General features: G+C 40.7%; 1 protein-coding gene across 1 annotated transcript in view; it reads right to left on the bottom strand.

Annotated features, from left to right (window-relative positions):
* Positions 1–4,272, bottom strand: part of DLC1 (DLC1 Rho GTPase activating protein) — a 26,971-nt gene extending 22,699 nt beyond the window's left edge. The window contains exons 1-2 of the mRNA XM_009335135.1: positions 4,204–4,272; positions 1,215–1,296 (exon numbers count right to left, since the gene is read on the bottom strand). The gene's annotated coding sequence lies outside the window, so the exon portion shown is untranslated. The remainder of the gene's footprint in view (positions 1–1,214; positions 1,297–4,203) is intronic.
* Between the last annotated feature and the right edge of the window lie 6,386 nt (positions 4,273–10,658).

Here is a 10,658-nt window from a genome sequence, read left to right as displayed (position 1 = left end):
CAGTCATGGCATGAGAACACTATAAACTTAAAGCCTTTCTTAAAAGGGTTTTGTAATTCATTAGAATTACTGACATTTAGAGTTGCAGACATCATGCATGTAGTATCCAAAAGCATTCATTTTGCAGACAATTTGGAAAGCTGCCATAATGGAGGACAGAGGCAGAGAACTGCACTCATTTCTAGGTAATAGGAGATATGAAAAGTTAAGGCATTTTTTTTCCACATTTAAGATTGTGGACTCACACTAGAGGAGGTAACTGATGGATGGGTTAAGTGTCAGATGGGGCCATTGCAATTGCTCTTACGATAAAATCAGTAATGCTGAGGCTGTAGTTCTGTAAAAACATGCTGCCACAGACAGGCAAGTCTTGCTCCCTCTTTTTCTCTACCCACCCCTTCTCCTGCCCCTGCAGCTGGCTGTGGGGTCCTGCCCCATCCTTTGCACCTATTCTGAAGTTCATTACGCCTTTCCATGGGCTGATTTAATTTACTAACCTAGCAAAGAACTATTCAGACTCTTTTTGCAGTGAGTGAGTTGAACTGGTTTGTGGAAGGAACCCATAAACAACAAAGATACGTAATGGGAGCACGTGGCTGAGGGCAGGCCAGCCCTTGCAGTGGTGGTAAACTCTTAGATTCGCTCACATTATCCCTTACAGCCATACCCACATTCACTTCTGTGATCATGGCACACACAGGGTGATATGCTGAGGTCAGCATGAGGGTTTGTACACGTAGCTTTTTGTTTTGTTTGTATACATAGCTGCTCACCAACTTAAGAAAGGAGAGTAATGGAGTGCAGCAGCATGGCTTTGCTAATACTGCTCCCAGAAAATAATCCCACGTGGGAACTGATGCTACAGTTGTATGTGCAGATGGCTGCAGCCAGCACAGTTCTGCTTCCACGTGCCTTACTAATTTGGGAATTAGTAATGAAAGCAAATTAAGAATAATGATCAAAAATATGTCTCTCACAAAGACTCCTGCCATTATCCTCCCAACTTTGTTTTAAATAAGATCCCCAAACATTACTTAGCCCAATATATTATTCTAATGAAAACCACATACTGATAGTGGATAATAAAAAGGTCTCAAGCAAATGGTTATTTAATAGTACATAATTCAGTTGAGGTTATGCTTTTCCCAGGTTATACTTTCTATTACACAGGAAGAGTTTTGCTCCAAAATGCAGTGGGATTTTTTTTCACCTACCTGCATAAGGCCTCAATAGCATCTCTGTCCAGAAAGTCATGCTCTCGCTTGACTAGAGCGATGTCAATTGGAAAAAGGAGATCTGTAGGAATAGAGACAGATGGAATCAAAATGACTCTTATTCCCAGTAGTGAGTTTTTTCAGAACAACCAGCTGCCTCCAGTTGAGCTCGCCAAGATGCCAGTGATTGGCACTTCTCAGGTAAACACACGTTACCATTTCAACTGCTTCCTTTTCACGTACAAGCTTGTGACATGCAGCTTTGATAACTGAAAGTTCATATGCATAATGGGGGAAAATATGAGCAAAGCAGAGATGAAACAATGGGAGAGGGCAAGAGAGCGAACGAGCCAAATCGGAGCCCCCTATCCGACATCAGAACCGTAAACTGATTCAGGCTAGCTTTATTTAAAATAAATATACAATCTCCATCAAAGTACTAACATCTCACATTAAAGAAAAAAGGTCACTAAACCCCAAATCTCTGGAAAAGAATGAAAAACAGAATCTCCTTGGCTGTTAATCAAGCTATTTAAAAGTTTGACACTGTTACAACATTAATGAGATATGGACTGAAATGAAAGCAAGCCAAGCTGCGCGGAGCCCATACCGCCCCCTCTCCTTAAGAGATTATTTAGGTAAACAACTGGGAGAGTGAGGGGGAGGAAACAATGTTGGCAGGGAGCTGAAAATTTACTACAGCTCTGAAGCAGCAACCACATATATATTATTTACTGTCCTCCACAGATTCCTGACTGTCATACAGGTCCTGATCCAGCATTCCTTGCAGAGACAAAACTCCCACCAAAGCCACTGGGTGTTCAGGGCACAGAGCGATACAAGAACACGCTCCGAATATACTGTTGCACTTGCATACAACTTTCCTGGTCCAAGTGATTGTCTATAAAATATTTTAATCTCCAGGGACTATTTTTTTTGAGCTGAAAGGATGAAAGGAATAGAATTGGTGTTAATTTGTGAAAAGGTAATTAATATTCTGGCTTTTTTTATACCAATAGATAATCTCTCAAATGATCTACTTGTCCTGATTTTGCCTCAGGAATAAACAAATTATGACATATTCTGTGAAATGCAAGAAATTCTAGCTTTTCTACAGAAAACTGCAGTTTTAGCAAAACAAGTGACAAAGGCTCATTGATTAATCTCCATTTTAAATGTGTACTGAGTGGGACCATTCCATATAGGTGACTTCTCAGAACTCTTGTACTATACCCAATTGTTCCATAGGTCTCCCCTTCACTATTTTAAGTCCAAGGTGCAAGTAAAGGGGGTGAGCACATTCAGCTGGTATTTTTCACCAGTGCTGGTATAAGTTTTTCCTCTGAGAAAGTTAGAACCTTACAGTGCCCACAAGAAAAGATATGGGAGAACTTAAGTGAGAGAGGTGACTTGGAAGAAATTGGTAGTCTCCATGAGTCCATTTTTTTAATGCTTAATTTATGCCGCTGATGTTTTTGTTGTTGCTGCTGCTGCTGGGGGGCTTGCAAAGGACAATGGCATATTGTTCTCGTATAAGGACAGCTGTCTTTTCAACGGGTATGGCTGGCCTTGCTCTCACCTCTGTGGTCCTTTTGATGTTACGCAGAACATGGTCCTATGTTAGAAACTTTATGTAAGTGTAGAGTCTCTAGGTAGGGCAACGGTAACCACAGGTAGGACATGTTTTCTGAATGCAAGTAATTTGTAAGGGGATTTACAGCTCAGCATAACATGAAACCCACAAGCCCACATATTCAGCTGAGAGTCTTGTCCCGACTTTTAACAAAGACTGGAAGTACAGTCCCAGCTCTGCATCCCAAGAAAATCTTGGCAACTCCATTAGCACAAAAAAAAAGAAAAAAAAAAGGAAGAGAAATAATAAAAGGAAATTTAATTTCTGAACAGGCAAAGAAAAGTTTTGCCAAGTACTGCTTTTGAAAGTGCTATTATCATCTCATATTGCCAATGCAGCTGCAAATCAAAGCTCAACGAGATCACTTTTCAAGAAGGCTAGCTCAGCATTTGCTGTCATTTCCAACAGTTATTCACTGTAAATAATGGACTTTCTATGCTCATTCTTACAAGCAGCAGCTGGGGTTTGTTTTATAAAAAAGAAGAGGCAGATAAGAGTGCGTAATAATTTCACTACAATGCAAGTAATTTTAAGTGGTGTGTGTGTGAAATTCTGAACAGTAATATACATATCTAAAAAAGATGTCGCACTTTAAAACAAACTTCCGTACGTTACTTTGCGTCAGAGTGTAAGAACTGTATGCCAAAACTGCAAGTTCCTAGTAGGTTAGAGAGGCAATGAAGACAACAGTTTCAATTGAGCAAAACCTTTGTAAAAGCAGACACGCAAAATGAATCCATCCCTCAGAAGGAAAAGTGAGTGCAGGAGGCAGTAGTCTCTTTGAGGAGCTGCTGCACATCTGCGCAACAGCAGCTTGTATGTTCTTTTTTCCCTTCATAGTGAGCCTGTGTCTAACACCAACCCAAACTGTTCTGAAAAAACACACAGGACTTGGGAATCATGAGGCGTACAGATGCATCCACGCATATGCAGAATTTCCTACCTCTGCTCCATTAGGAGAGCCGGCCGGTGGAGCTGGACACAGCTTCTGTGTTTCCCTAAGACTGGGCTCGTAGCAGTGCATGACTACGTTCATGAAAATACAGTTCATTTGTGTTTTAACTGCAGGGAATGTACCATGGTGCTAACATAACATTTGTGCTACGAGGACATTTGGGAGATTCAGACTAAAGCAGAAACTTGGAACAAATTTAAAACTCCGTGAGTGTTTCAGAGTCTCATTGGGTTTGGTACATCTATGCGTGTGGTGGGTAGCAGACAGCAGCCCAGTCCCTAAAAGTCATCTTATGTACTGGCACTTCAGTTGTGCCCCTGAACCTCATTTATTGGTTAATATTACATCTTACTGTCCAAAAATTGCCAGGGGATGATCGACTTGAAAGCTCAGGTGCCTACCTTCATAAAGCTGGGCATACTGCGGGAACCCGGCAGCCCGCAGCCAGTCACAAGCTTCCTTGGCCTCGATTTCTGGAAGAGGACAGAAACAAGACACCCTCCAGTTAGTGATCTGCAAAGCAAAAACTTCCTCTCTACCACTTCTACTATTCCCGTTACAAAATAAGCACGAAGGTATTCAGCAACTTTGAACTGAGACACAGGTTTGCTTATCCCAGTTTGCTTTTCTTCTCATGATCAAACATATCTTAGATTCTGGAAAGTCACTAGCATTCACCCGTGTTTTATCAACAGCTCATCATTTTAATAGTTAGAGAAACAGGCACAGATGAAAACTGCAGGAGTTATGGATTATTCCATACAGGTTTTGTTAACACTAGAGAAACTAGCACGGCAATCAACATGAGCAGCATTTGTTCAACAAATCTTACGATCCCCTTGGCACAACTATTTTGTCTTGACAGAAATTCCTAGCAGAGCTCGTAATACTGCGCACTTTAACATCCTGTAGATAGTACTGACAGACCCAATCCCAAGAACAACCGACACACTGTATTGCAGCTCACTCTAGCGTGTATTTACTACCCAACAAGAACCTAGTTTCACTGGAGGTCTTCAAGGCATTTATGAGGTACTTGGTATATTACAGGAAATCCAGTTAACTTTCACTCACACTGCCCAAAACAGCATGGCGCAAAATGAAATTATTCACATACATTTACATGACACCAAAAGAAAGGAAACATTCTGAACGTGGGTTACATTAGTCTGTGAATAAATTATCCATAAATTCATTTGTTACCTAATACAAGCAGAAATAAAGAGTATGTTACCTTATTAGCTCAAACTAGGAAAATATAAAAGGTATTCAGGGTATTCTCCAAGTGTTCAGGAAACGGATTGGGTTAATTTTGTTCTTCTAAAAATTCAAGAAAGTGCTACTGGGAACTTCGCTCCCTGCTTAGAACTGATCAAACAGACAGTGAGCAATCAGAAACTCTTAAAGTTCATCTGGCTTTGATTATATTCACTGTTCTTGATGGACCACAAAAGAAAAGCTTCATTATGTACAACTGAGTAGACAATTTTGCCACCTACTCGGAGAGGGTACTGTAGGTACCTGCTGCAAAAACCATGTGCAAAGGGTTTTGCTCGGAATTGCTCAGAATACAAGTTACTGCATATAGGGCAGTGAAGAGCCAAACATAACATAAGCAAAATATCTCAAGATTTTGGCACATTATCAAATATTCCCAGTGATATATAGGTACACAATTAAAATCAGATGAAACAGCAGGCACCTTTTAGCGTCTCCAAAAGGACAGCAATCCCCCTCTAATTTTCCAAATTGCTACAACAGGGTTAAAATATTTGTGCTTTGCCAGACTACTTTGCTAAGATATATACCCAAACCAAGGGGTTAAGGTGAGCCAAAGCACAACATTCCACATAAATAAACAGCTAAAAATCCACTCTCGCTGAAGTCAGGACAAGCAGGCATTTGTGTAACTTGTGTTTGCTTCACCTTTGGGTTATGGGACCACATGAGAACAAGCACGTACAGACATATTGACTTAGCTACTCATTAAGAAAAAGCATTCTTCAATTCCAGTTGCAAGCGATTGTAAAGTTTTGCTTAAAGTAGTATTTTAATTTCAGTATTCTAAGGAAATACATGGGAAAGTTAATAAAGAAGGAAAAAAAATCTAAAATATATTTAAAACTTGTACTGCTAAAGTAAGAACAAACAACAGGATATTATTCTCCCAGAAGCAATGAAAATACTAAAGTAAAAAAATCTGCAATTAATTTTTAAGAGTACTTAAAATAAAATGCACTTATAGGTCACATCCTGCAGAAGTGTCTGGATTGAATGAGAATTTACTTGATTTAAAACTGAAAAAAAAAATGATCCCTGATAACCCATATTTACCTAAAAATGCAGGTAGCTGCTTGTAGTGCAATTGAAAAAAGTGACAGATTCCTTACTACTACAGTGGCTCTTAAATGCGTTTAAATATTTGTTCACAGGTCCTTTACTGAGCACCCCAGGTGTATGACCTGTAAAATATTTCTAGAGCTAGAAAATTATGAATATGCATTTATCAGACTTTTTTTAAGGTTCTCTATAGAAGCTTTGTCTATCTTTTCTGCAAATATATAAGCTCGTTATGTGGAAGTCATATTTTATGGGCACCCAGGTGTCAGGTGCCTTTGGGATTTTCAGAGCATATTTGCTTTCAAAATACCTTTGAGAATCCCCCAAGAAGTCTACCTAGGCAATGAAACACCTCAGTTATTCCTGGTTGGCCACGAGAATTGCAGAGAATAATAAAACACCAGTGCACCTGTTCATCGATTAGGCTAGGTAAATGCCTAGGGCTGGGTACAGGACAGCACCAAGGGTTTAAAAGCAATTGCCCCATTTCCATCTCAGACATTTTGGGAAAGCCAGGGCTCTAGCTTCTGGCTCCTGTTGCCAATCATTGGAAGGGTGAAGGGTTTTGGAGAGTTGACTTGAAGCAGGGGCCAGGGAGTCCCCTGTGGCCAGGGCTCTCTCTGTGTCACCTCCATCCACACAAAGCGTGTGTCAGAGAGGGACTACCCAGGATTGCTCCTAGACTGTACCGATGTGCTGTGACCAGATGAACAGAAAGGTAATTTTCAGCCCAGCTTCCCCATCTCAATCCTGCTGGTTACTGAGGAGCCAGGGTATGAACTGTGTATGTATGTGAAATTCAGGCAGATCAAAATATAGCCGGAGGGAAAATCCAGCCCAGGGTGCGCTGAATAGGCTGCACAGAAAGCTGAGTACACAGAACAAGCTTCCTCACGTAAGAGATACAAACTTAAACAGCTGGAATCTTGTATAGGTAAGAAGTTCACTACCACAACTTAACTGGAATCTGCCTTTGAGAGTAAAATACATTAGTTAAACCTGAGGTTTTGGCCAAATCATTTAAACTACGCTAGAGGAGAAAGGTCATTCCCATACTTTCCAAATACCAGCTTTTCTTCCAGCTCAGCAGCCTCACCCCTGGGACTCTTGGTTTGCCAGCTGCCACGGTTTCATATCCAGGTGGACATGGGCATATGTGCAAGTCCTTGTCATCTGGATCAATGGCAAGCGGGATAATGAGGGACAAAAGAGAGAAGAACAGAGCTTCCAAATTCAGATTTTTTCTCTACTTCTAAAAAGCTTTAGAAGGGACAGGGCACCCAGAAGCCTTCGTTCAGTCTCCCAGGGGACCTAGGTTACAGATCATTACCTGAGCTATGAACTCACTGCCGAGCACAGCATCTGCTTGGTTGGGGCCAGCCGAGAGCCACAGGGCGGAGAGGGAGCTTGCAAAGGAACCCTACGCTGCTTTCCAACCCATTTTAGGGAAGCCCTACTTCAGCCCCAATCATCCTGCCACGATATGCAAAGCGACTTCCCACTGTGAACATCTTTCCAATGAAGACCTGGCAGCTGAGCTGATACAAGTTGCTACAGGCAAGGGACTGGTCTCACTCCCTCCTCCCCGCTCCATCCCTGCCGTGCCACTTCCTTTCTGAATCAAACATCCTTGCCAGTTAAAACCTTTACAATTAACTACAATTCAGTACACATTCCAGGCAAGAAATGTATGTGCAGCTTTTCAGATATGCGTCCTGTGCCCTCCCCCAGCAGCAGGAGGTTCTTGCACGAAAGAACCGCTGGCAAGAAAGAAATTATGCTATTATTTCTAAATGTCCTGATACACAAGAAAATCTCTTAGAAAGTAAAACAAAACAAAACAAAAACCCCAAAACAAAAAAGCCCAAAAAGGGAGTACAATGAAGTCTTTATTCTTGGTGTCGTGTAAGCAAACAGCAGGCAAATGTGTTAAAAAGGAAACAGGAAATTTTTATTGGAAACAGCTTTATTTGTTAGTCTGTTTCACAAAGCAGGCCTCCATGCTCAAATCAAGGGTAAGAATTCCTTTTGTGTATGGTTGGAAACCATTAGTCCTTATTTATCCACTTCCTGGGGGGTTAGGAGGACCCAATTCTTCCCCAAACTGGTAAGTGACAATGGAAACTTCTAACTTCCTTTTTGTTTAACTTTGGTTAATCTTGGTTCCTGGCCCTGCAAGCTTGCAAGTTTAAAACTTCATAGCAGAAATATCTCAATTCACACCTTGTTTGACAGAAGTGAGAACTCCAAGATGTCTATAGTCTTTTGTTGGATGATACCTTCCTTCCTATAGAAAATAAAAACCACACAGTGTGATGCTGCAATAATGTCCTTTCAGAAAAAAAAAAAATCACAGCAGTCTAGCGAGGAGCAGTAAGATCATTTGCTTTCATTCTTCCTCTCTTTTCGCTTCCATGAAATCGCATGCAACTTACGCACCAGCTCTTTAAGGGTCTTCAGGACAAGGTGCAAAGCAGATGTATCTTTGTACACTCATGCATTCAGTCCATTTTCACCTAAGTGCTAAACATCATATGAACAGTTCTTCCAAGCAGATGGTTTCCTCTTGCCTCAATTCAGACACCTTTATAGCCACATTAGCACCTCCACACATCAGTTCTACTCATCTCACCTTTTGGCTCTGTTGAGAGAGTAGATTGTAAAAATCTGTAGCGAGACTGGTCAAATCAACGCTGTTAAAATCAAATTTCAGCAAAAATGGGCTTCATTGCTGAAGGTTCACTCCAATGCCATACCTAACAACTGGTTTGTTTGGGGTTCTTTTTGGTCTTAATTTTTGACCAGGTCATTCTAGTTGAAATTCACTACTTGGTATTTTCAAAAAAGAAAAATTTGTAAAAATTGAATACAAAATAGTCTTCCTGATTTAGCTTGCAGGAGAGTCTCTCCCATGCGATGCAGAGAATGTGACTTCTCACCATGAATGCTAGAGATGAACCCGCTTGCTCCTTACTGTAATGCATAAAACTCCATAAACTACCTGCACATTTTGCAAGGCACAGATGGAGGACAAAGAGGGTTCTTTCCCGTTCAGGACTGACTCTCCAGTTTAATGGCTGCAAAAGGGCTTGCATGCTCAGAAGCTCGTCCTCTTTTTCTGTCTGTATCAGAAATTACCTGTCCCCACATATCGTATCCCTCTGAAATTTCTGGTGCTTTGCAAAATTTGTATTCAACTCCAAAACACTGTCCTGAGCTATTAAGAAGCTCGAGATCATTCAGGATCATATTTTTTTAAGACCAGCTGTGGTATATCTAAAAAATAGTCTCCTCTGGATAGCATTCCACTGCCCAAGTACAAGCAATCATTTTTAAAAGTGCTTGAATTACATCCGTGACATGTGAATTGTGGTCCCAAAACTAGATTTGATCACACTATTCCAACCACTCCGCCTATAGATACATGAACACGGATGTGAAATCTGAGACAAACCGGGGAAAAAACTGCACTATGGCAGCTGCCTGCAAATGAGCAGGCCAGGCACTGAAAATGATAAATCAGTTCTGTGTAATGTCATATGCCTGCAGCCCTTTAAAGTTGGGACAGTACGACTTCCTAAGAGTTAGCCTGCTATGTGTCCATGGCCTCAGATGGTTTTCACTTTGAAGATACGCAACTGTAGCTTGAAAATAATTAAATTCCTTTTCATAAGTCTGGCTTTTCTCAACCTATATAGTTAAATATTCCTTAGGCAGTATCATTAACTTAGTGCTCCACACCTTTCAAGAAAGCAGCACGTATCAAGGACTAAAGAAAGGAAAAACGTAATTAATGATGAACAGCATTTTACAAGGATAATGCCCTTAAAACAAACACTGAAACTTGGTAAGTTTGTCAATAAACATTCAACCACTAAAAGCTAGAGAATTCTGAAAATCCCATTAAAAGCTCTTGCCAGATTTCTAACATGGTTGGAATCTCTTCTTATTCTAAGAGAACAATCCAATCTTATACTGCTGTCCTAAAATATTAGTCTGACACATTCAGCCCATGAAGGATTCATTTCTAGATGAACCAGTGAGTCCAAGAGAATAATAGGCATGGCTTTTGAACTGATGATGAGCTTGCAGGATTTGAAGTGAAAGCTAACCACCTTCCCAAGAAGGTCCCTTTTCTCCTTTCACCTTTAAAGCGCAACTTATATTTGCAATAGCAGCTGCCTATTTTGATGTGCTCCTGTATTTCACTGTCCTTCAATCTACCTTCCACAGTCAAACGATACATGTTGTGATCTCCACTTAATGCTGCATGCCTCGACAGTCAAGCAGATATGGAAGTCTCATTCAAGCAGATATGGAAGCATGCACAATTTTAAGAAAATATTTCTTACCAAAAACTTTCTGGGGGAAAAAACACAAGTTCTTGAAAGAAACCATATATGACACCAAATACATATTTTGCTTTCTAGTCATAAAAAACCTAGAAAGAGGTGGTGGTGGGGAATGTTACTCAAACATTTCTCAGCTACATGATGACGACCGAAGAAACGCTCTC

This window comes from Pygoscelis adeliae, unplaced genomic scaffold, assembly GCF_000699105.1.
Source record: "Pygoscelis adeliae isolate BGI_AS28 unplaced genomic scaffold, ASM69910v1 Scaffold21, whole genome shotgun sequence".
Classification (NCBI taxonomy): Eukaryota; Metazoa; Chordata; class Aves; order Sphenisciformes; family Spheniscidae; genus Pygoscelis; species Pygoscelis adeliae.
The sequence above is the reverse complement of the archived record's forward strand: the minus strand, read 5'-3'. Positions and strand labels throughout refer to the sequence as shown.